This window comes from Trematomus bernacchii, unplaced genomic scaffold (assembly GCF_902827165.1).
Source record: "Trematomus bernacchii unplaced genomic scaffold, fTreBer1.1, whole genome shotgun sequence".
Classification (NCBI taxonomy): Eukaryota; Metazoa; Chordata; class Actinopteri; order Perciformes; family Nototheniidae; genus Trematomus; species Trematomus bernacchii.
The window spans coordinates 161,133-183,387 of record NW_022987682.1 but is presented as its reverse complement, the minus strand read 5'-3'; the positions used below and the strand labels follow the sequence as shown (position 1 = coordinate 183,387).

Genomic DNA, 22,255 nt, shown 5'->3' with positions numbered 1-22,255 from the left:
TTTACACTTCTTGAGATAATTAACTTTGTTTGGAGCTTGGTAAAGAGGCTTTCTTCAGATTTTAATATTAGTGTGGATGGAGCAGCTCGTTAAGTCTAGAGTGCTTTGATCTCAAAACAGAGTGCAGCAGTGCTCCCCAAAAAATGTTTTAAACTTGCCATATTCCCAAACCCTACACTCCTCAGACATATTTTTTCATGAAAAACGTAGGAAAAACCTCTCCTAGGTTGGAAAATTAAAAAAAATTAAGAAGAAATATTAATCAAAATGCCTCTTGAGCGCATGAAGAGACAAAAAGTCCACCTAGCTCCCAATTGATTCCCATGTTAAATCTTTCCGGAACTTTCTTCTGAACAGAGAGAAGTACACTTTAGACAAACTGCTCCCATCTCCAAATTTTACACACAAAACCAAAAACAACAACATATATCAGTTCATTTGGGTTCCCTGATGCTCACGGTCTGGTAATTTTTTGATAGGAGCCATAGTTTTTGAACAGTTGGCCAAATTGTCAGATATAATCCTCAATGCATTCTTAATGGCACTCAGTGCTGCAGTTGGTAAATCGTCATAAGTCGTCACCATGGTAACCTTTCATCTCTGGGTTTACACACACAGGTGTTTGTAAACATTCATTCACTACTACTTACATTTAATATCTTTATTTAACTCCTTGAGCCTAATTTCAGCTGCAGGAACAATTCAAATATCAAACTATTCAGCCTTTTCAGCACTTGATGGGGAAACTTTCAACTTTTTCAAAATATGTTATACTTTTTAAAACATTCAGCTTTTTAAAGTCTTTTTTTAACATGGAAGTCATTGCAATGCATTTGAGCTGTAACAATTCTCTCTCTCTCTCTCTTTCTCTCTCTCTCACAGACAGACAGACACACACTCTCTCTCTCTCTCTCTCTCTCTCTCTCACACACACACACACACACACACACACACACACACACACACACTCACACTCACACTCACACTCTCTCTCACAGACAGACAGACACACACTCTCTCTCTCTCTCACACACACACAAACACACTCTCCCTCTCTCTCACAGACACATCAAGAGAAGAGAGGGCGATCAAGAGAAGTGAGAGAGGGTGATAGAAGAGTGATAGGGTGATCAAGAGAAGAGAGAGGGCGATCAAGAGGAGAGAGAGAGGGCAATCAAGAGAAGAGAGAGAGAGGGCGATCAAGAGAAGAGAGAGAGAGGGCGATCAAGAGAAGAGAGAGAGGGCGATCAAGAGGAGAGAGAGAGGGCGATCAAGAGGAGAGAGAGTGGGCGATCAAGAGGAGAGAGAGAGGGCGATCAAGAGAAGAGAGAGAGGGCGATCAAGAGGAGAGAGAGTGGGCGATCAAGAGGAGAGAGAGAGGGTGATCAAGAGGAGAGGGAGAGGGCGATCAAGAGGAGAAAGAGAGGGCGATCAAGAGGAGAGAGAGAGGGCGATCAAGAGGAGAGGGAGAGGGCGATCAAGAGGAGAGAGAGAGAGGGTGATCAAGAGAAGAGAGAGAGTAATGTAACCTCCTAATGTAATGTATTACTCCTATGAAAATGTTCACAAAGTGCTCAAACTTCACATGTCTGCTAACAGTCCAGCCGTGAAGACATCTACGGGACAGTTTTGAGATTTCTTCAAATGCCGTTGCCATGGCAACACAATGCTCACCATGAAACACGGTTTCTCATAACTTCAGTGAAAATGATCGAAATGGCCCAAAACTTCACAGGTTTGGTAACGATGCAGCCATCAACACATCTAAGCGTATTATGGGGTGTCATCAAATGCCGTTGCCATGGCGACAGATAATTCACCATCAAGTTAGTTCAAAAGTTTGCAGTTCAAATATTCTGCTGCTTTCCCAAGCCTTTTTACTTTCTTTTCTCATCTTAATGCAAATTCATTCACTACTACTTACATCTGATATTTAACTCCTTCAGCCTATTTTCAGCTGCAGAAACCATTCAACTATTACATTATTCAGCTATTTCATTACATCAAGGCTATACATGTTTTTTTAAACCTTTTCTTTTAAATATTAAGCTTTTTCTGCATTTTTGTAGCTAAAAGCAGCTACCATTCAGCTAATAACATATTCAGCTTTTTCAGCTAAATTCAGCCACAAATGTTCATAGTTTACAGCATTCGCACGCATTTTCTGCAGGAAATGCATTTTCTAGTTCTTCCCCTTATTTCAGCCAATACTTTGGCTCTCCATAACTTCAGCATACTTTCAGCTACAGAAACCATTCAAATATTAAACTATTCAGCCTTTTCAGCAATCGATGGGAAACTTTCAACTTTTTCAAAATATTTCATAGTTTTTGAAATATTCAGCTTTTTAAACTCTTTTTTTAATATGGAAGTCAATGGGACGACTCTTCAAATCCTCTTTTACCTACACCTTACGCCAAATGCTACTCCTTCCACATACTTTCAGATAGAGACTTCATTCCAACTTTAAAATGATCACAAGACCTTCAGCTATAAAACTTGTTCTTCAGATTATTGATATCTTTTACACTTTTTGAGACATTTAACTTAGTTTGGAGCTTGTTAGAGAGGCCTTTTTTAGATTTTAACATGAGTGTGTATTGCGCAGCTCGTTAAGTCTAGAGTGCTTTGATCTCAAAACAGAGTGGAAGAGAGCTTGAAATTCGCCTTACATTTTTTTTTAAACTGCCATAATTCCCAAACCCTACACTCCTGGGACATCATTGTATGCTTGCATTGTAGGAAAACCTCTCTTACGTTGAAAAAAAACAAGAACAAATATTAAACAAAATGCCTCTTGAGAGCATGAAGAGACAAAAACTTGTCAAAAAGTCCACCTAGCTCTCAATAGACTCCCATGTTAAATTATTCCGGTTCTTTCTTCAGAACAGAGAGAAGTAAACTTTAAACAAACTGCTCCCATCTCCACATTTTACACACAAAACCCCCCAAAAAAACATATCAGTTCATTGGGGTTCCCTGATGCTCACGGTCTGTTCATTTTTGTATAGGAGCCATAGTTTTTGAACAGGTGGCAAAATGGTCAGATATAATCCTCAATGCATTCTTAATGGGACTCAGTTCTGCAGTTGGTTGCCATGGTGTTGCTGGGCAGATTGGAGCCACACACCTGAGTGACATCATCTAATCAGAGCAGACACGCAGACTGGAGGTTTGTATTATTATTTGTTCAATAACTTCATCACCATGGTAACCTTTGATCTCTGGGCTTACACACACAGGTGTTTGTAAACATTCATTCACTCCTACTTACATTTAATATCTAACTCCTTCAGCCTACTTTCAGCTATAAACCATTCAACTATTAACTTATTCAGCTATTTCAGGACATTGAGGCAATACATGTTGTTGTTTATACCTTTTTTAAACCTTTTCTTTTAAATATTAAGCTTCTTCACTATTTTTCCTACTCTTCCAGTTTAACATTTCACTTTCAAGTTTTCAACAAAGTCATTGCAATGCATTTGAGCTGTAACAATTTGATTCAAATCATTTCACTTTTCTGCATTTCTCCGCTAAGTTCAGCAACACACTTACTTGGTTTTTGTAGTTAAAGCAGCTACCATTCAGCTAATAAAATATTCAGCTTTTTCTGCATTTTCAGCTAAATTCAGCCACAAATGTTCACAGTTTACAGCATTCACACGCATTTTCTGCAGGAAATGCATTTTCTAGTTATTTCAACCATACTTTGGCTCTCCATAACTTCAGCTTACTTTCAGCTACAGAAACCATTCAAATATCAAACTATTCAGCCTGTTCAGGAATCGATGGGAAACGTTCAACTTTTTAAAAATATTTTATACTTTTTGAAATATTCAGCTTTTTAAACTCTTTTTTTAACATGGAAGTCAATGGGAGATGCCTTCAAATCCTCTTTTCCTACACCCTGCGCCAAATGCTTCTCCTTCCTGATAATTTCAGCTAGACACTTCATTCTAACTTTCAAATGATCACAATACTTTCAGCTATAAAACTTGTTGTTCAGATTCTTCATATCTTTTACCCTTCTTGAGATATTTAACTTAGTTTGGAGCTTGTTATAGAGGCCTTTTTCAGATTTTAACATTAGTGTGGATGGAGCAGCTCGTTAAGTCTAGAGTGCTTTGATCTCAAAACAGAGTGCAGCAGTGCTCCCCAAAAAATGTTTTAAACTTGCCATAATTCCCAAACCCTACACTCCTCAGACATATTTTTTCATGAAAAACGTAGGAAAACCTCTCCTAGGTTGGAAAATTAAAAAAAATTAAGAAGAAATATTAATCAAAATGCCTCTTGAGGGCATGAAGAGACAAAAAGTCCACCTAGCTCCCAATTGATTCCCATGTTAAATCTTTCCGGAACTTTCTTCAGAACAGAGAGAAGTACACTTTAGACAAACTGCTCGCATCTCCACATTTTACACACAAAACCAAAAAAAACAACATATATCAGTTCATTGGGGTTCCCTGATGCTCACGGTCTGATAATTTTTTGATAGGAGCCATAGTTTTTTAACAGGTGGCAAAATTGTCAGATATAATCCTCAATGCATTCTTAATGGGACTCAGTGCTGCAGTTGGAAAATCGTCATAAGTCGTCACCATGGTAACCTTTCATCTCTGGGTTTATACACACAGGTGTTTGTAAACATTCATTCACTACTACTTACATTTAATATCTTTATTTAACTCCTTGAGCCTAATTTCAGCTGCAGGAACCATTCAAATATCAAACTATTAAGCCTTTTCAGCACATGATGGGAAACTTTCAACTTTTTCAAAATATGTTATACTTTTTAAAACATTCAGCTTTTTAAAGTCTTTTTTTAACATGGAAGTCATTGCAATACATTTGAGCTGTAACAATTCTCTCTCTCACAGACAGACAGACAGACAGACAGACAGACAGACAGACAGACACTCTCTCTCTCTCTCTCTCTCTCTCACTCACTCACTCACACACACACACACACACACACACACACACACACACACACACACACACACACACACACACACACACACACACATACTCTCTCTCTCTCTTTCTCTCACAGACAGACAGACACACACTCTCTCTCTCACACACACACACACACACACACCCACACTCTCTCTCTCTCTCTCTCTCTCACAGACAGACAGACACACACTCTCTCTCTCTCACACACACACACACAAACACACTCTCCCTCTCTCTCACAGACACATCAAGAGAAGAGAGGGCGATCAAGAGAAGTGAGAGTGGGTGATAGAAGAGTGATAGGGTGATCAAGAGAAGAGAGAGGGCGATCAAGAGGAGAGAGAGAGGGCGATCAAGAGGAGAGAGAGAGGGCGATCAAGAGGAGAGAGAGTGGGCGATCAAGAGGAGAGAGAGAGGGCGATCAAGAGAAGAGAGAGAGGGCGATCAAGAGGAGAGAGAGTGGGCGATCATGAGGAGAGAGAGAGGGCGATCAAGAGGAGAGAGAGAGGGCGATCAAGAGGAGAGAGAGAGGGGCGATCAAGAGGAGAGAGAGGGCGATCAAGAGGAGAGAGAGAGGGCGATCAAGAGAAGAGAGAGAGAGGGCGATCAAGAGGAGAGAGAGAGGGCGATCAAGAGAAGAGAGAGAGAGGGCGATCAAGAGGAGAGAGAGAGGGCGAGCAAGAGAAGAGAGAGAGAGAAGAGAGAGAGGGTGATCAAGAGAAGAGAGAGGGCGATCAAGAGAAGAGAGAGAGGGCGATCAAGAGGAGAGAGAGAGGGCGATCAAGAGGAGAGAGAGAGGGCGATCAAGAGAAGAGAGAGGGCGGTCAAGAGGAGAGAGAGTGGGCGATCAAGAGGAGAGAGAGAGGGCGATCAAGAGAAGAGAGAGAGGGCGATCAAGAGGAGAGAGAGTGGGCGATCAAGAGGAGAGAGAGAGGGCGATCAAGAGGAGAGGGAGAGGGCGATCAAGAGGAGAGAGAGAGGGCGATCAAGAGGAGAGAGAGAGGGCGATCAAGAGGAGAGAGAGAGGGCGATCAAGAGGAGAGAGAAGGCGATCAAGAGGAGAGAGAGAGGGCGATCAAGAGAAGAGAGAGAGAGGGCGATCAAGAGGAGAGAGAGAGGGCGATCAAGAGAAGAGAGAGAGAGGGCGATCAAGAGGAGAGAGAGAGGGCGAGCAAGAGAAGAGAGAGAGAAGAGAGAGAGGGCGATCAAGAGAAGAGAGAGAGGGCGATCAAGAGAAGAGAGAGAGGGCGATCAAGAGGAGAGAGAGAGGGCGATCAAGAGGAGAGAGAGAGGGCGATCAAGAGAAGAGAGAGGGCGATCAAGAGAAGAGAGAGAGGGCGAGCAAGAGAAGAGAGAGAGGGCGATCAAGAGAAGAGAGGGCGATAGAAGATTGAGAGGGTGATCAAGAGAAGAGAGAGAGTAATGTAACCTCCTAATGTAATGTATTACTCCTATGAAAATGTTCAAAAAGTGCTCAAACTTCACATGTGTGCTAACAGTCCAGCCGTGAAGACATCTACGGGACAGTTTTGAGATTTCTTCAAATGCCGTTGCCATGGCAACACAATGCTCACCATGAAACACGGTTTTCTCATAACTTCAGTGAAAATGATCGAAATGGCCCAAAACTTCACAGGTTTGGTAACGATGCAGCCATCAACACATCTAAGCGTATTATGGGGTGTCATCAAATGCCGTTGCCATGGCGACAGATAATTCACCATCAAGTTAGTTCAAAAGTTTGCAGTTCAAATATTCTGCTGCTTTCCCAAGCCTTTTTACTTTCTTTTCTCATCTTAATACAAATTCATTCATTACTACTTACATCTGATATTTAACTCCTTCAGCCTATTTTCAGCTGCAGAAACCATTCAACTATTACATTATTCAGCTATTTCATTACATCAAGGCTATACATATTTTTTTAAACCTTTTCTTTTAAATATTAAGCTTTTTCTGCATTTTTGTAGCTAAAAGCAGCTACCATTCAGCTAATAACATATTCAGCTTTTTCAGCTAAATTCAGCCACAAATGTTCACAGTTTACAGCATTCGCACGCATTTTCTGCAGGAAATGCATTTTCTAGTTCGACATGTGGTTCTCTCCCTCTCCCTAGCGCTCCTTTGCTCTAAGGACTCACAAGCAGCTGAGCTGTAGGAGTGGGCATAGAGTACATACAGTAATCACATAGCTATGAAAACATTGATATCTGATACTTTCATTACTACCAGCATTCTTTGTGCCAAGTATGTACTACTGTGTTTGCATCGAGGGAGAAAAAAACTAAAGAAGATTCTCGAGTATTCCTATTTACTGTCAATGAACAGATGCTGTGTGTTCTCATGACAAAGTGCCAAACTGGCCCTTGATTGTGTTTTATTCTTTCTCACATCTTCTGTTCTCTTTTTTTTTTCAAGCATTTGTTTAATTGTTGTTTTTTGTGGAAAGATCTTTTTGCTGAAAATATAGATATAGAGAAATGATGTTATATATAGTTATATATAAATGTGTACAAAGGAGAAAGTATATAAATGGGTTTTCTCAGTGGGGATCTATGCATGAATTATTTTTAAAGAGGATGACGGGGGCGGGGGGGGCGGGGAGGACACTGTATCTGTCAATGCACGTTTCCCAAATCTAATCAAATCATATCGGTCCACTCTGGATATCTTGTTTTATCTCACAGATCAAAAGCAACACAGAAGATCCTGTAGTATCCCTTCACGTCCAAACATTTATTATTAAAAAAAAAAGAGTAATCGCCACAAATCTCATGAGCTGTTGAACAACTCTTCCAATCATTTTCTCCTATATGACGTTAGTTAGAGGGGTTTTCTCCCACAAGGTGTGAAACCACGCTAACCATCCTACAGGAGCTACTTTTTCTTCCCATCTGTATGAAGACGATCGTTTTTTAGGGTACCAAATCTGTCGTTGTAGCTTGCCTGTACAGAATTATTTTTGTATTTCAGTAAGGGTGAGAAACAAAACAGAAACAGGCAGCCTTTGCTCTTTAGCGTACACCGTCCTCCTGTCTGCACCCCTATTTCCAGCACATGCATATTCTGTTTCATTTGTGCCTGTTGTCAGAACTGTTTAACATGGGCGTCAGTGGGCCCTAATTAAACAGCAATGACATAGAGAGGCAGACAGGCAGGATCCCCCCTGTGGTAAAAAAACGTAGAGCTCCGTCCTGCTGCGTACGCCAACATCCCGCTCCATATCTACAGCACTTACTCCCCTCCCACTGATTTCTTGCACCCATATTGCGGTGATCGCCCGCGACCGACTCCCTGCCGTGACCGCAAAACTCAGAAACACCTGACTTCACTGTGTCAGCTGCGTTCCACACAATTTCTGACCTCAGTTCAGCTCTCACATTCAAGGGTTAATTCACTAAGCGTGTGACTTTTTTTGTGTTGTAAATTAAACTTTAAGCACACTGAGGGTAACCGTGGCCTGCATCGCAGAGCTGCAAGATGAAAAAGGGGTTCAGATCTCCTAAACAGGGTAAAAGCAACACAGTGGACAGCTGCTGTCTCTGATTCTGCTCCTTTCTTTGGAGTAAGAGTGTGCAGGCCAACAGCGATTCCCCTCACCTCCTCCAATTCTCTGCTGGATCTCAAAAATGGGTAATCTCTGGTTAGTACAGTACGTTAATGAACTGTTGTTTGAGCCCACAGGAACACATGGTAGCCTACGTCTAGTATGGGAGAAGTCACTGGTGCTGTCTTTGCTCGTGCCCTAGCTTTAGCCTGTTTGTTTGTTTTCTATTTTATTACTGCCTACCAGGGTAGCGGGGGAGGGCTGGAGAGGAGGAGATATACCTGGCTGCTCCTGTCAGAGATTTTGTAAGCCCGCTGAAAAGGAATTGTGCACAATGTAAAACACAAAACAACTGACTTGGGTGTGCTGCCTGTGGATAAATGCTGTGGAACAGATGATGGACAGCGAGGGGAAAGGTGCACGCTGCGGAAAATAAACTTCGGGAGGAAATAGGAAAAAGACTTAGCAGCCTTAAATGTAGAAATCACAGGAGGATGAACTAATCATTAGCAAATAAAGACATTCAAAGGCATGACCATCTTTCTACCCACAATGTTTGACAGGAGGATACCCTGCTCATCGTCCCATGGAGGGACTGATGGGTGTAATCAGACCCATATGAACCCTTTTCTACTCACTGCTGCAGATAATGAGGCAATGAGTGGTTGTGAGGTTAACCTCACCACAACACAGCTACAATGACACCATCAGAGGTGAAAACAGCAACAAGGTCTTCAGTTTGTCTGTTTTCCCCTGTCTATTTTATAAGCTAACACTGGAGGGCACCGTTGAGGCGGCTTCACTGCAGTCAACCCACTCTGAGGAAACTGGATGTGTGAAGAGAAACGCCCAAACTGGACAGCAGGACAGACAGACACTCAACATCTGGAAAAGATCAAAACTGTACATTTTTATGTGTAAGAATCAAACAGACAAAATATTTGTAAATATTAAGTTTCTTGTTTGTTTTTTGTTTTTTTGTTTTTGAGTGAATGAATGAAATGCTTACTTTGTGACAACAAAAAGACAACAGGTGCAGTTTGCAAAAAAAAGGGCCACCAGCTTGAGGTTTCACATCGACTGCTTGCCGACATCCCTTTCATGCCATTCAAAAATGACCTTTCCCTTTACTTTGTGTCATGTCGCCCATTATCACGTGGGTACCCTGTAGCATCCTGATTCATTAGCAGGAAAGTCACTGTAGTAGAAATTCATCTCCACTGCAGCCCACACACGACAGAGGGCCCCAGACTCTGTAGTTAGTTTGAATATTACAATTAAAAAATATATATAGTTTAAGTCTTGTTTATCTGAGGTTGTAGTAGAGGGGGTCAATTATTCTGCATTTTGTTATTCTCTTTTTGGTTTAAGCTTTAGCAAACTATTATTTAGGGATATGATCCAACTATTGTCCTGATGAATGTGTGAGGGATTTAACTTCAAAGTATTTATGGAGGCTAAGAGCACTGATAAAAGCAAACTAACCTAGGACCTGGCGTTTGAACAATGGTCAAGACACTAAACACAAAGACAGTTCAATGTTAGCTCACTTCACATGTAGCAGTGTTAACCTGTGGCCCCTAAACACGTGGGCCCACATGAGGGCTTTGATACCAAGATGCTTCACAGAGTAATGAGATCACACAGCTGGGCTGACCTTTTCCCTACACTCACTGTGTTGCATTGTGATCATGGAGGTTGTGTGGACCATTTGATGTAGCAGTGAACAGTTTCATCTTCGTAACCGTGAAGAAAGGGAGGACATTTTAAGTAAATCTCAAAAAGGCCAGTGCACTTATGGCGCATTTCCACTACACGGTCGGCCTCGGCCACACTCGGTACGGCTCGGTACGGCTTGGCCGCGTTGGGCCTTAACAGGGCCGACTCACTTCATGCTGCGCTTCCATTACAGTTTAGGAACTGGGGTAGTTACTATAGTAACGCAGTGTAGGCGGAGCCGTGACGTCATCTTCAATGAGAAATCCAGAAACACAACACAGCCGTTAGCTGTGAGCACTCAGAGCTCACAGCTCCTTATATATGTTCAGAAACTCGACAAAAGTTAAACAAGTACACACCACAGACTGCCTGTGTCATGGTGAATACAGTCGCTGCCTTATTTATGTCTGTATAGGCCGTTGTTGTGAGTGTGGACGGTCGGGGCATATACTGCGTTAGCTTAGCCAATCTCCATCTAGAAAAACACGAATTTTAAAAGGTTTTTCGCCTGCCGTCTGTCTGCAGACTTGACAAAGCATTAATTCATGGTTTTTACTAACCGGTATCAGTATGTTGTTACTTCGGCATCATTTTGAAACGTGTATTACAATTAAATCACGGTCAAATATGTCCATCTTGTTGTAGTTCTAGCCCTCTTGCCAGCGCTCCTCTCTCTAGTTTAGCATACTCAGCCCGACTCAGCCCTGTTTGTTGGCCCCGATAGAACCACAATTTTCTAGGGCCAGAAAAGAGGGGAAAAAGTGGCCCCGCGCCGTGCCGCGCCGGAACGAGGCCTAGTGGAAGCACAACCAAAAAAGGGGACGGCACGACACGGCACGCTTAAAGCGAGCTACGCGCTGCAATGGAAATGCGCCATTAGAGAGGTTGAATGTGTGTGTTTAGCGGTGGATCAGACTGGATGTATGTGGACACACGCAGGGTGTTTCTCAATCGCGAGTACGCTTGCTTGGTAGGACATGTCTGCCGAGCATCTTGCTTCAGAAGCGAGTCAAGAATACTTCCTGGCATTCGGAAAACGAAGTGTGGAACACGCTAGCAAGTGTGCAGGTGTGCGTCATATGAGAGGCCCCGCCTTACATCTTCCGCCACAGATTTGGGGAAATTGGTCCGTGCGCAAAGCATTGTGGGGATTTTAAGACCGCAAAGTCTACTCATGTGCACACTCGATATTTCTCCAAACGGAGTACGCCGGGCTCGGTAGATTTCCAAGTATACTGGAGATTGGAACAGTACTTCGGCGGCACTCGATGAGGTAGTATGCTTGAAATAGTGGCTCTGAAGCAGCTTTACTCGCGATTGAGAAACACCCCTAGACTCAACAAACTGCAGTCAGCCAAGCAAACCAAAATGACTTCATATGGCCCACGGTAAAGACAGTGACACACACACACACACAACCTCCATTGCGGAGTTGCACCTGTTGTCTTGTTTTTACATTATTTGTTGAATTCAGAAACCCAAGACTTGAGATGAAGAAAAATGTTAAATAATGGAATTTAAAAAAAGATGATTATTAAAAAAAAGTATAGTAAAACTATATAAATAAATGAGGTGATGATATTTCTGTTTACTTTAGAAGTTATTATACACTGTATGCTGTGATTCTGATCTGGGAAACATTAAAGACATTCATAGCCAGTCTGCAGATTTGGTCTCTTTATTGAAATAGTAAACAGTAGTAAGTATACATGTTAACAATATATGGAATGAATGCTATTTTTGATTACGTAAATATGTAGAATCAGATACTTCACAGAAACAAAAGATTATACTTTCTGAGTAAAAGACATATCATATATGATGCTTAACCTGATTAAAACCAACATTTTCCTGTTGGAATTCCAAAATAGATCGAGAAAATAGCCTTGTTACAAAAAATCAGGCCATTTGCACCAACATAACCAAAGTTATTGCAAAATGAAAAGTGAAAAATGACCCATATGGACAAATACCGGTGATACCCAGTGATACCGGAGGGTTAAGTTATTAAAAAATGTAAACATGTGATATCAGATACTTATGTAACCCACATTAAAACGTAGTAGCATAAAGTCATTAAAAAGGTATTTCATTAAAAGATACACGTTTAAAATTGGTCAATGATATCATCCTTTAAAAATATAATAAATTAAAGTAGTAGGCCTATGACAAATTACAAGGTAGTCCTACTGTTCCTTTAAGGATCTCTGATCACTGGGCACGCGCAGCGCAGCGCAGACGCAGCGTAGCAAGAGAAAAGAGGAAAATGAGCAAGAAGCAGATGAGACGAGCAGAGTAAATTATATTAAAAGTGATTCAAAGTTTATTTAAAAAAAAAAATAATACCATCCACACGGTCGGGAAACCCAATAGACGGTATAGAACATTAACCAACGGTGTTTTGGTGAGTCAAACCTTTTCATAGAAAAGTTTTGTAAGAGTGAATAATGTTAGCTTAATTGTTAGCATTTCATGTTGTTGAGCTGTAAGGGAAGCTATGACAGGGTTCCCGCGGGGTCTTATAAAGTCTTAAAAAGTCTTAAATTTGATAATCTGAATTTAAGGCCTTAAAATGGTCTTAAATATGACCAAAAAAATAAGAAAGGTCTTAAATATGATTTAGAAGGTCTTAAAAATGATCGGATTTGAAAGGTACTTCTGTGTTGCGATAGCGTCTAAATGTGTTTTGGGGGAAATATCCGGGCTGCAAAGTAACCAGTACGGTAATAGCCTTTCAGTTCCCCCCAACAATTTGTATTGAAATAAATCAACATGGAACCAGTATACACTAACTTTGTTTCCCCCGACCCCTTATCGGAGAACACCCAGCTAGTAACCTAGCAACCAAGCTTCAGCTAGCGGCAGTCAGAAACTCATGTATCTTCGAATAAATATGGGGAAGTGTAAGTTCAACCGTTATTGGTTGGAAAACATCGAATTTAGTGCTTGGTTGAAACCAGGGGAGGGGAACGTGTTTGAAGCCCGCTGCACCTTTTGCAAAATAAATTAGCGTTTGTTTGGCTAATGTAGCGTTAGCTAGTGCAGCAGCTCCCGCAACAACACCGGGGGACCTCCGGGCGACGTTTGGGTCTACGTCAACCCTAAAAGCGGAGGTACTGTAGACGCTAAATACCGTAGTTAAACACCAATCATACAACAGCAACGATGAAAGATTGTAGCCAAGGCAGCAGAGCTCTGAATATAGCTCTTGTCACTCTCTCTCTCTCTCTCTCTCTCTCTCTCTCTCTCTCTCTCTCTCTCTCTCTCTCTCTCTCTCTCTCTCTCTCACACACACACACACCCACCCACACACACACACTAGGGCTGCTCGATTATGGCAAACATCATAATCACGATTATTTTGGTCAATAATTGATATCACGATTATTAAATACCATTATTAATTGACTTTGAAAACATCCATTTATTGAACTTTAAAACAAATAATAATTTGGACAGTATCTTTTTAACTGTTGATTACCCTGAACGTATAATTCAACTGAAAAAATAAATGAAATAAATGATACATTTAAATAAATAATATCAAAAATAATAAATACCAATAAACAAGATCAACAAATATTTTGGAGCGCACTTCCACAAGCTACTAAACATATATAAATATGATAAATAAAAATTAATTAGACTAAAATTAATTAGATCAAATATGTTGTAGTGCACTGTCACAACCTAGCAAAGCAAAATAATCGATTATGTTGTTTCGTAATTGCGATTAAAATACACGCTAACACAGTTCTGTACTGTTATGCTGTTATGTTCAGTCATTGTTCTTATGTTGAACATGAATACATTTACTTTGTAAGTAATTATGGGACGTATTTCTTCTTTCATAGCAATTTTCCTTCATACTTTCTTGCCGTGAAATAGGTCTTAAATTCTATTCAAAGTGGTCTTAAAAAGGTCTTAAAAAGTCTTAAATTTGAGTTGGCGAAACCTGCAGGAACCCTGTATGATGTACATGGCTTGCAAAGTCATGTATTTGTTTTTTTGTTTGGCTGAAACTACGTGGCTTTAATGTGTGTTTTACAAGGGGAAATATGTGTTATTTTGTGTGAACAGGATAAATGAAACATTTAGAGGAGAGTAAAGCTGCCATTTTGAGCCTCATTGTAAGCTGTATTGACAAAAGAGCTAAGTTTACAGTAGTTTTGAAAATGTAATTATGTAATTTATATTGTTAGTTTATATTATATTTATATTCTTTCATGACCTGTAGTACAGGTCAGGTTTTTTGGACTGGATAAGAAAGTTGATCGATCGAGTTGTGCTGCGCAAGTGAGAGGAAAACACATACACGCTCTGATACAAGATGGCGAGCCAGACCCACAGACTGCTTTGATCTTCGCGCCAGTGAGAGGACTTGCTGGTTTATCAAGAGACAATTAGCGCGTTCACACCGGAGTACTTTTCCCACAATAGTTCATCAGAACTACGATATATTTGCGTTCACACCAAAAAGCCCCAGGAACTAAAGTAGTTCAAATTAGTTAATCTGACCCGCTTTTCAGTCCCTGCTAGAGAGCAGGGACTGTCGTGGGAGAAAATAGTTCATACGTCTGATTGGCTGTGCGGAATGCAAACAACGCCCCGTGAATCTCTAGAATCTTTTTTGAAGGCCGACATTGTATTTGCTCGCATTAAGCTCAGCACAGCGCACCAACGAGTGGATTACTTTTGTGAAAGCAGTTATTATGGCAACACTAAATAAATCATCAGAGCGGTGGAGTGATGAGGATGTGTCGGCGCTTCTGGCGATTTACTCGGAGGACGCGAAGCGCCGCATTCAGAAGCTTCTACTGAATGCAGTTTCCGTGGTTCAGCAAAGTTAGCAGACCTGGCAAAGTCATGTCGGGACGAAGGTAAACTAAAATACATGCACTGCACTGTTTTAATCTGCACAATACTGGTCTCAGATGTACTTTTATTTGCTCAGTAGATCGAGCTAGCCATGCTAGAACTGGCTAACATAGGTCCAAGCTGGCTAACAACATCTAGCTAGCTAGCTATTCTCAGCCGTGCCCGCTATGAACATGTTTTGACTTGTGAATAAGTGTGCAATGTTCTGTAATTGCTTCACTAACTCATGCCACTAATCGTGTGTTTCAGGCGAGGTGTTTCTCTCTGGATTGGAAACTAGTTAGCTTTTCCCTCCGGTATAAAACGATAATATAACGTTAGCAATTAGCATGCTAGCTGGACATAACGCTACCTCTAACAATACATTGTAGTTGCTATAATGTCATTATTTGCAACATTCATTCTACATGTTAATGGTAAAAGCTTAAACAGTTGATTACCTGCATGCCACAAAGACTGATGTTCTAATATTTTGCACATTTAAGCAAAAATGTAATTGAAATTCAATTTATTTTTATTTTTTTTATTGATTGTTATAATTGTCCTCAGCCATGTTATGTTAGATGTCAATCCACTTACACTGTTACTACTCTGGCCTTGAAAGAAGGCTACGCATCTAACTGATGTCCACTATCCCTATAAAACAAAGTTCAAGCATACATTAAGCACAAAACAATAAATAAGGGCACTTTGATATTTATTTGATCCTATCTTATCTTCTACTTTACACCTGCATTTTGTACACTGTCCCTGCCTGCACCATGTCCAATGTTGTCTCTGTTGACAACCTACTAGGTGATTAAACTGATCTTGTATCTTGCTTATTTCTCCTTAGGAAAGCAGGCACGGGATGACAATTTCCTTGACACCATCATGGCGATGGACCGCCGTGCCATGGTCAGCAAGGAGAATGAGGACCTGCGTGCCAAGGAGATGCACGACGAACGGCTGCTGCATTCACACAAGGCCCAGGAATCGGACGACCAGCTGCTCATGGTGCCAGGTGGAGCAACAAAATACCTTTCAGGCTGGGCTTCTGGCAGTGCTAAGCGAGCTGATTAAATCCAACAGGCCTTCAATAAAAAAAGAAAGAAATACTTGTCGTCGTTGATAAACTGTACAATGACTTGTTGGGAGGCGTGTGGTGCAGTGGTCTGGTGCGTTGGTGTTCGGATCAGGGGAGCACAGGTTCAAACCCCACTGCAGTCAGCATGTCGTTGTGTCCCTGGGCAAGACACTTCACCCCAAATTGCCTACACCTGGGACAGTTAATTTTGTATTATTGTGATTATATATATATGCCACTGTTATTAACCTGTTAAGCCCCAAAGCCCCCGTCGGCGGGTCTTTTTTTTCTTCCACAAATTAAAAAAAAAAAAAGTTAATTTTTTAATTTTTTATTAATTTTTTTTCTTTTAATTTTTTTTCTTTGGATGGAATGAATACCTATGGTGATAATTCAATGTAATACATCATTTTTATAGTCTGGTACCTGAAAAAGGTCAAATGGCACTGATGGAACCAGATGTACCCAAATGTGCCGAAAGCTTATTCCGCCTGGAACTTTTTTTGCTAAACCTCTCTAAAAAGGTCAAATTTAACTTGTTTTGCCTCGATCTTGATACAGGGTACTTATTATATGTTATAGTTTGGATTTCTAAAGCTTTTAGTCTACCATCCCATCATTCAAGGGTGGTTTTCACTATAAGTAATGTTTTTTCTTTAGGCGGAGGTAAGAATTTACCTTTTTTTACTATGTTCCATCTGAATTTACTCTGACTGAGAAAAATCTATATTGATTCTGACACTTCTACATCCAACTCACAGATGTAACCTTGCTTTGATAAAATAAATGAATATTAATATACAGAATATTCATATTTGTCAGTGATTTCATGTCAATTCGGCGAACATAAACATAAATGATCGTGGTGAAGATGATGATTAAATTAGGATTAAAAATCGAGAGCCGGCTGCATTTCCTCTCGTTCGTTTTTTTCGACTAAACAACATTATTTTGTTAAATAACAACATGGTGATGTTTTGTAAATGATTACATGTCTCTTATTTAGCACAGAGTATGATCCTATCCGTGACATATGGATCTTAACAAAGATCCGCTATACAGTAGTACCAGACATACTGTACATCCAGTTTACTGTATCAAAGTTGATTTCACATGAGCTCCAGTGTGGAACCCCACTGCACCCCCTGGTGGATCAATGATCCATTGCAGCTGGCTTCACAATAATTACATTTATTTATCACGGGGGGCAGGCTCTTCATCACGGGCCTTTCACGGGCCGACCACGACCCTCGCGTTTCAAACTGTCCTAAATTAGCTGCTACATCTGTACGACACACCTGGGACAGCGTGATGCTGTTATTGATATTGTCTTGAGGGTGGAATAAAAGAGAACCTACATGGCGATTAAACAGAGCCTGTATCTTACATTTTTCATTACATTTCATGTAACTAAGCTTGCTTATTTCTCCTCTGACACTTTATCTTTACAGTGACCTGTGTAGCATACTACACATCACATGTAAGTGATTATTCTGATACCATCATGTTTCATCGGTTATAAACTGGCGAAGCTTTATTTATTGTGGCTTTCAAAAAGATAATTTCATTGTATTTCAAAATGGTGTCCAACACAAGCACTATTTATTTATAGAAAGATAAATGGTTAAGTTTGTTATTACCAGTGTTGTGAGTTCAATATTTTTAATTAATTATAGTAAGGGAACATCTTAGGAGTTAGTGTAGTGAGTTTCAGAGCAGTGTAATAATTATTTGACCTAAAACTAAATGTTTTTATGAACATGACATGGGGATTTGCTAACTTTTGATTTCCCCCATTTTACACGACACAAATGGAGGCCACTTTGGGCCAAAACTAACACGTAGGTTTCTGTAGGGTTCATGGCAGACGGATGCAGTTGCTCTCAGGAGGATATATAATAAAGGTGTGTTAGCTGCTGAGCCTATTTAGTGTGCATACGACACACCTGGCACAGTTTATTCATTTCACACGGAGCGTAGTGCGTGCATGTCGTCGCCCAATCCTTTTGTCAATCCTTCTTAACCGCCTTCGCTTCCGAATCAGCATTGCTATTGCATTTGACTGGTCGACGATCTGTATTTGTGTTTGCTTAAATAACTCAGACGAAGCTCATGTCTGAGGTCGGAAGGTAAACAGACGCCTCATTTACAGCAAGTGGGCGCGGGAGGTTTTTCTTCTTCTTTTTCTCTCGTTTTTTTTGGCGGATTGCAACTTTAAGGTGCATACCGCCACCTACTGTACTCGCCGTGAAGTTGTTTGCGACCTGCCAGTAAACCCAAAGCAGAAGAAGAAGAAGTGACGTCAGCGGTTCATTTGCCTAATCCACCCCCAGGAACTAATTTTGGTGTGAACGCGATCTGCTTTAGTTCATCAGAACTAAAAGAGCTCTCATGAACTAAAGTTCTCATGAACTATTGTGGGAAAAGTACTTGGTGTGAACGCGCCTAATAGGCGCCTAATAGGCGCGTTCACACCGCAGTACTTTTCCCACTTTAGTTCCGACATAGTTCCGAAATGTCGCGTTCACACCAAAAAGAGCCGGAACTAAAATTAGTTCATGAGAACCTTTTTACCCCCTCCGTCCCTGCTAGAGAGCAGCCAGGTACTTTCGTGGGAGAAAAGGGTTCCTATGTCTGATTGGCTGGGTGGGTTGCAAACCACGCCCCATAAAACTCCCAAAAAGTTTTGTGAAGCTGCCATTTTATTATCCTCGCATTAGCATTATTAGCATTAACATTAGCCCAGCGCACAAACGCAGAGAGACTAACTTATGGCAACACAAAAGAAAACATGGGAGCGGTGGAGATGAGGAGGTGTCGGCGTTCTGGCGATTTACTCGGAAGGCTTCAGTAGAAGCTGCTGGTAGTCCCAGCAGCTTCTACTGAAGCCAGTCCCCAACTCCGGGGACTTCCGGCCGGGGACTTCGGGTGGCAGTATACGCCGTGAAGTTGTTTGCGGCTTCCAAAGCAGAAGAAGAAGAAGTGACGTCAGCGGCTTTATTTGCCTAATCCTCCCCCAGGGACTTATTCCGGTGTGAACGCGATCTGTACTTAGTTCATGAGAACTAAAGAGTTCTCATGAACTAAGTTCTGATGAATCTTTGTGGGGAAAGTACTGCGGTGTGAAAGCGCCTAATAGGTGAACTCGCTGCCAGAGTGGTAGGAGTATTGGAGTTTATTTTATTTGATCAGAACTGAAGAAATGATAAGGTTGGAACTGGACTTATGTTGTACCTGGATTGAAAGAGACACTATATATTGTACTCTAGGTTTTCATTTGTCATATGATTTCATTGATGGTACAATTGTGTTTTTTCATTGAATTAGATATATTTTACCTGTAAAAAGGGAAAAGAAAAATAGTTAACTAGATTAAAATAGGAACAACCTATAAATAATACTTAGTAGACCGGTCTAAACTAAAATGTATTTATCCATACCATTTACTAAGTCACAGAAATCAGAAAACAAGGGAAAGGTGAAATACTTACCTCTGATCATACTGCAGAAAATATTCATTGTCTATGTTTAATGTTTTGTCTATTTGTCTATTTCATCAGTAAATTGCCGGCTGTTCTATTCAAACCACCTGGTCTCTGGTCTAATTACTTACCTGTCTATCCACTCTAGTAGAACTCAGAATCTTTCTAGTCAGATAGCATATAGCCCAAGATAAGAAGTGTTACACTTAGTTGAAGAAAAAAACAAAGCCTTTACAGAATTTGAGCAAATACAATTACATATCAAACTAAAGGATAACCTACATGTTGACATTTAGACTGAAATATCTTTAAAACGTTAAATATGCAAAAAATAAATGATTGACGAATACTTTGATTATATCAAACATGAGGCTTGTTTGAGACGAGCTGCGGCTCGCCTCGAAAGTAGACGAGAATAGCCGATCGCAGCCGGGGGAGGTCTCAAAAAGCTCGCCTGAAGTCGGACAGCTCGGAGTCGGCTTCTTCCTCTTCTTCTTCTTCTCTCGGTTTTTTGGCGGATTGCAAACAACTTTAAGGTGCATACTGCCACCTCCGGAGTCGGCTTGACTCGGTTTGCATTTATAAAGAATGCACAAATGTGTTTAATCGTTAATGTCAGATATGTACTAAGTAAATACATTTGTTCCTGCTCAAGATTAGATTCAACTTTATTGTTATTGCACAGATTACAGGTACTGAGACAACGAAATGCAGTTTAGCTTCTAACCAGGAGTGCATAAAGCAGTAAAGTGAAAAGTAATGTACACAATCTACAGAATAAAATATAGAATGAATTGAATGATGAAAAAACAGTGAGGGGTATAAATACACTAGATATACACAGTAGCCTAGCCTAGTATGAACAGTGTGTTGTATGAATATGCTAAGATATATAAAGTATGACAACGGTAAGCAGTGCAAGTATAGTATAAAATATATAGATATTAATTTAATGATGATAAACATTGTGGAACAATGATGAAAAATGTGAATGGAAGTGGCGACGTAAAACTGACACAAAACAACAACACACTTTTGCCGAGCCAATGGAGAGTTTCATCTCCAGCACGGGGTAAAACCCACCAATGAGCGCTCAGCTCGAGATACCAGCGAGTCGTTTCCCATCAAGCATTTCGCTTCCGCAGCCCGTGGAGAGAAACTGCGCCGCATCGCCGCGCCTCGCTCTCAAGTCTCCGGGGGGCGTCTTTGTCCCGCGAGATTTCAACGTCTCATGTAGGCAAGCCTCCAGAGCAAGTCGGACAAAATGACTAACCATCATGCAACGCACTAGCAAGACGTTGATCGCAATTGCGCAGGTCTGCACAGGTCTCGCTTGTCTCAAACAAGCCTATTTATACATGCCACAGTATGCATACGGCTCTGGATCTGTGGGCGGAGCTTTGATGCGCATGTAGCAATAACGCTTCCGCATAGCCTGCACTCGTGTTTCCTCGCGCCCCTCTCCTCTGGAAGCCTCCTCCCTCCTCGACTCCTCCGCACGCATTTAAAGAATCATGACGTCCTTCAACAATCGAATTCCGGGTCAAGTTGAGGATGGATATTGGGATAAACCTTGTGAGTTTTCCTGATAAATCAGTAGACAGATATGATTGTGTTGTCTGTGTGTGGAGATGTTTGATGATGACAGCAGCAATGGACTGCAGAATCCGTCAGTACACTGTGACGGGAGCTTCAATTGGGACAACTGTAGTTAAACATATTAAGTTGTTGTCAATTGCAGATATTTGCTCTTCTTAATTCACTTTGCATGTCTTGAGGCTATGGTTAAGTTTTAAATTAAATTATTTACTTTAAAATAATGACAGTGCTAACAGTAAATTAACAATTGTCTTTAATTGTCAGGTCCAATTAAGAAATGTTTAAGGTTACATTTCTTTATGTTTAAAAATTAACAATAAGAAAGAGAAATCCTGAGTTGAAAGTAGGTGTTGTTGCAATTCATGTCCACTAGATGTCAGTAGTCTGCTGGAGTCCATGTTCAGAATGAATAGGTAAAGGACAGTTTTCAGTAAGACCATGTGATTGATTTCTTGAAAAATTATATAACTGGCTGAATGTATCTTTAACACTGTTAAAAAAATGCTCAGGGTGGAATACAGGTCAGTCATTTATTCATTATTGTCAACTCCGCTGACCTGAAGATGAAGATAATGAATGACATGGACCGACTTCCCCTTGTTGTGTTTCCATCTATACTTTCTTTATCCAAATGTAATCTTGTGTTTTTAATTAGCAAAATATACAGTTATGGGACAAATCAACACAAAAACACTAGAAAGCAAAACATGCACACACATCCTTAAAAACATTCTTAACTTCTAGTTTCTTGTTAACAGTTTAAATTCAACTTTAAGTTAATCTGAATGTCTCTCACTTTCAGAGTCTGAACCTGTGATTAGCCGTGGATCAGACTGGATGTATGTGGACACACCTAGCCTCAGCAAACTGCAGTCAGCCAAGCAAACCAAAATGACTTCATGTGGCCCACGGTAAAGACAGTGACACACACACACACACACACACACACACACACACACACACACACACACACACACACACACACACACACACACACAC

At 40.7% G+C, this 22,255-nt stretch overlaps 1 protein-coding gene, 1 long non-coding RNA gene and 1 pseudogene across 2 annotated transcripts in view; 1 reads left to right on the top strand and 2 right to left on the bottom strand.

Annotated features, from left to right (window-relative positions):
* LOC117487673 overlaps positions 1–19,972 on the bottom strand; it is a 31,785-nt gene extending 11,813 nt beyond the window's left edge. Inside the window, exon 1 of the long non-coding RNA XR_004556425.1 lies at positions 19,936–19,972. This is a non-coding gene — a long non-coding RNA (uncharacterized LOC117487673). The remainder of the gene's footprint in view (positions 1–19,935) is intronic.
* The window catches only part of LOC117487666 (interferon-induced very large GTPase 1-like), a 339,011-nt gene that overhangs the window by 157,425 nt on the left and 159,331 nt on the right, over positions 1–22,255 (bottom strand). The window lies entirely within an intron of this gene.
* Positions 1–22,255, top strand: part of LOC117487670 — a 259,379-nt pseudogene that overhangs the window by 165,916 nt on the left and 71,208 nt on the right.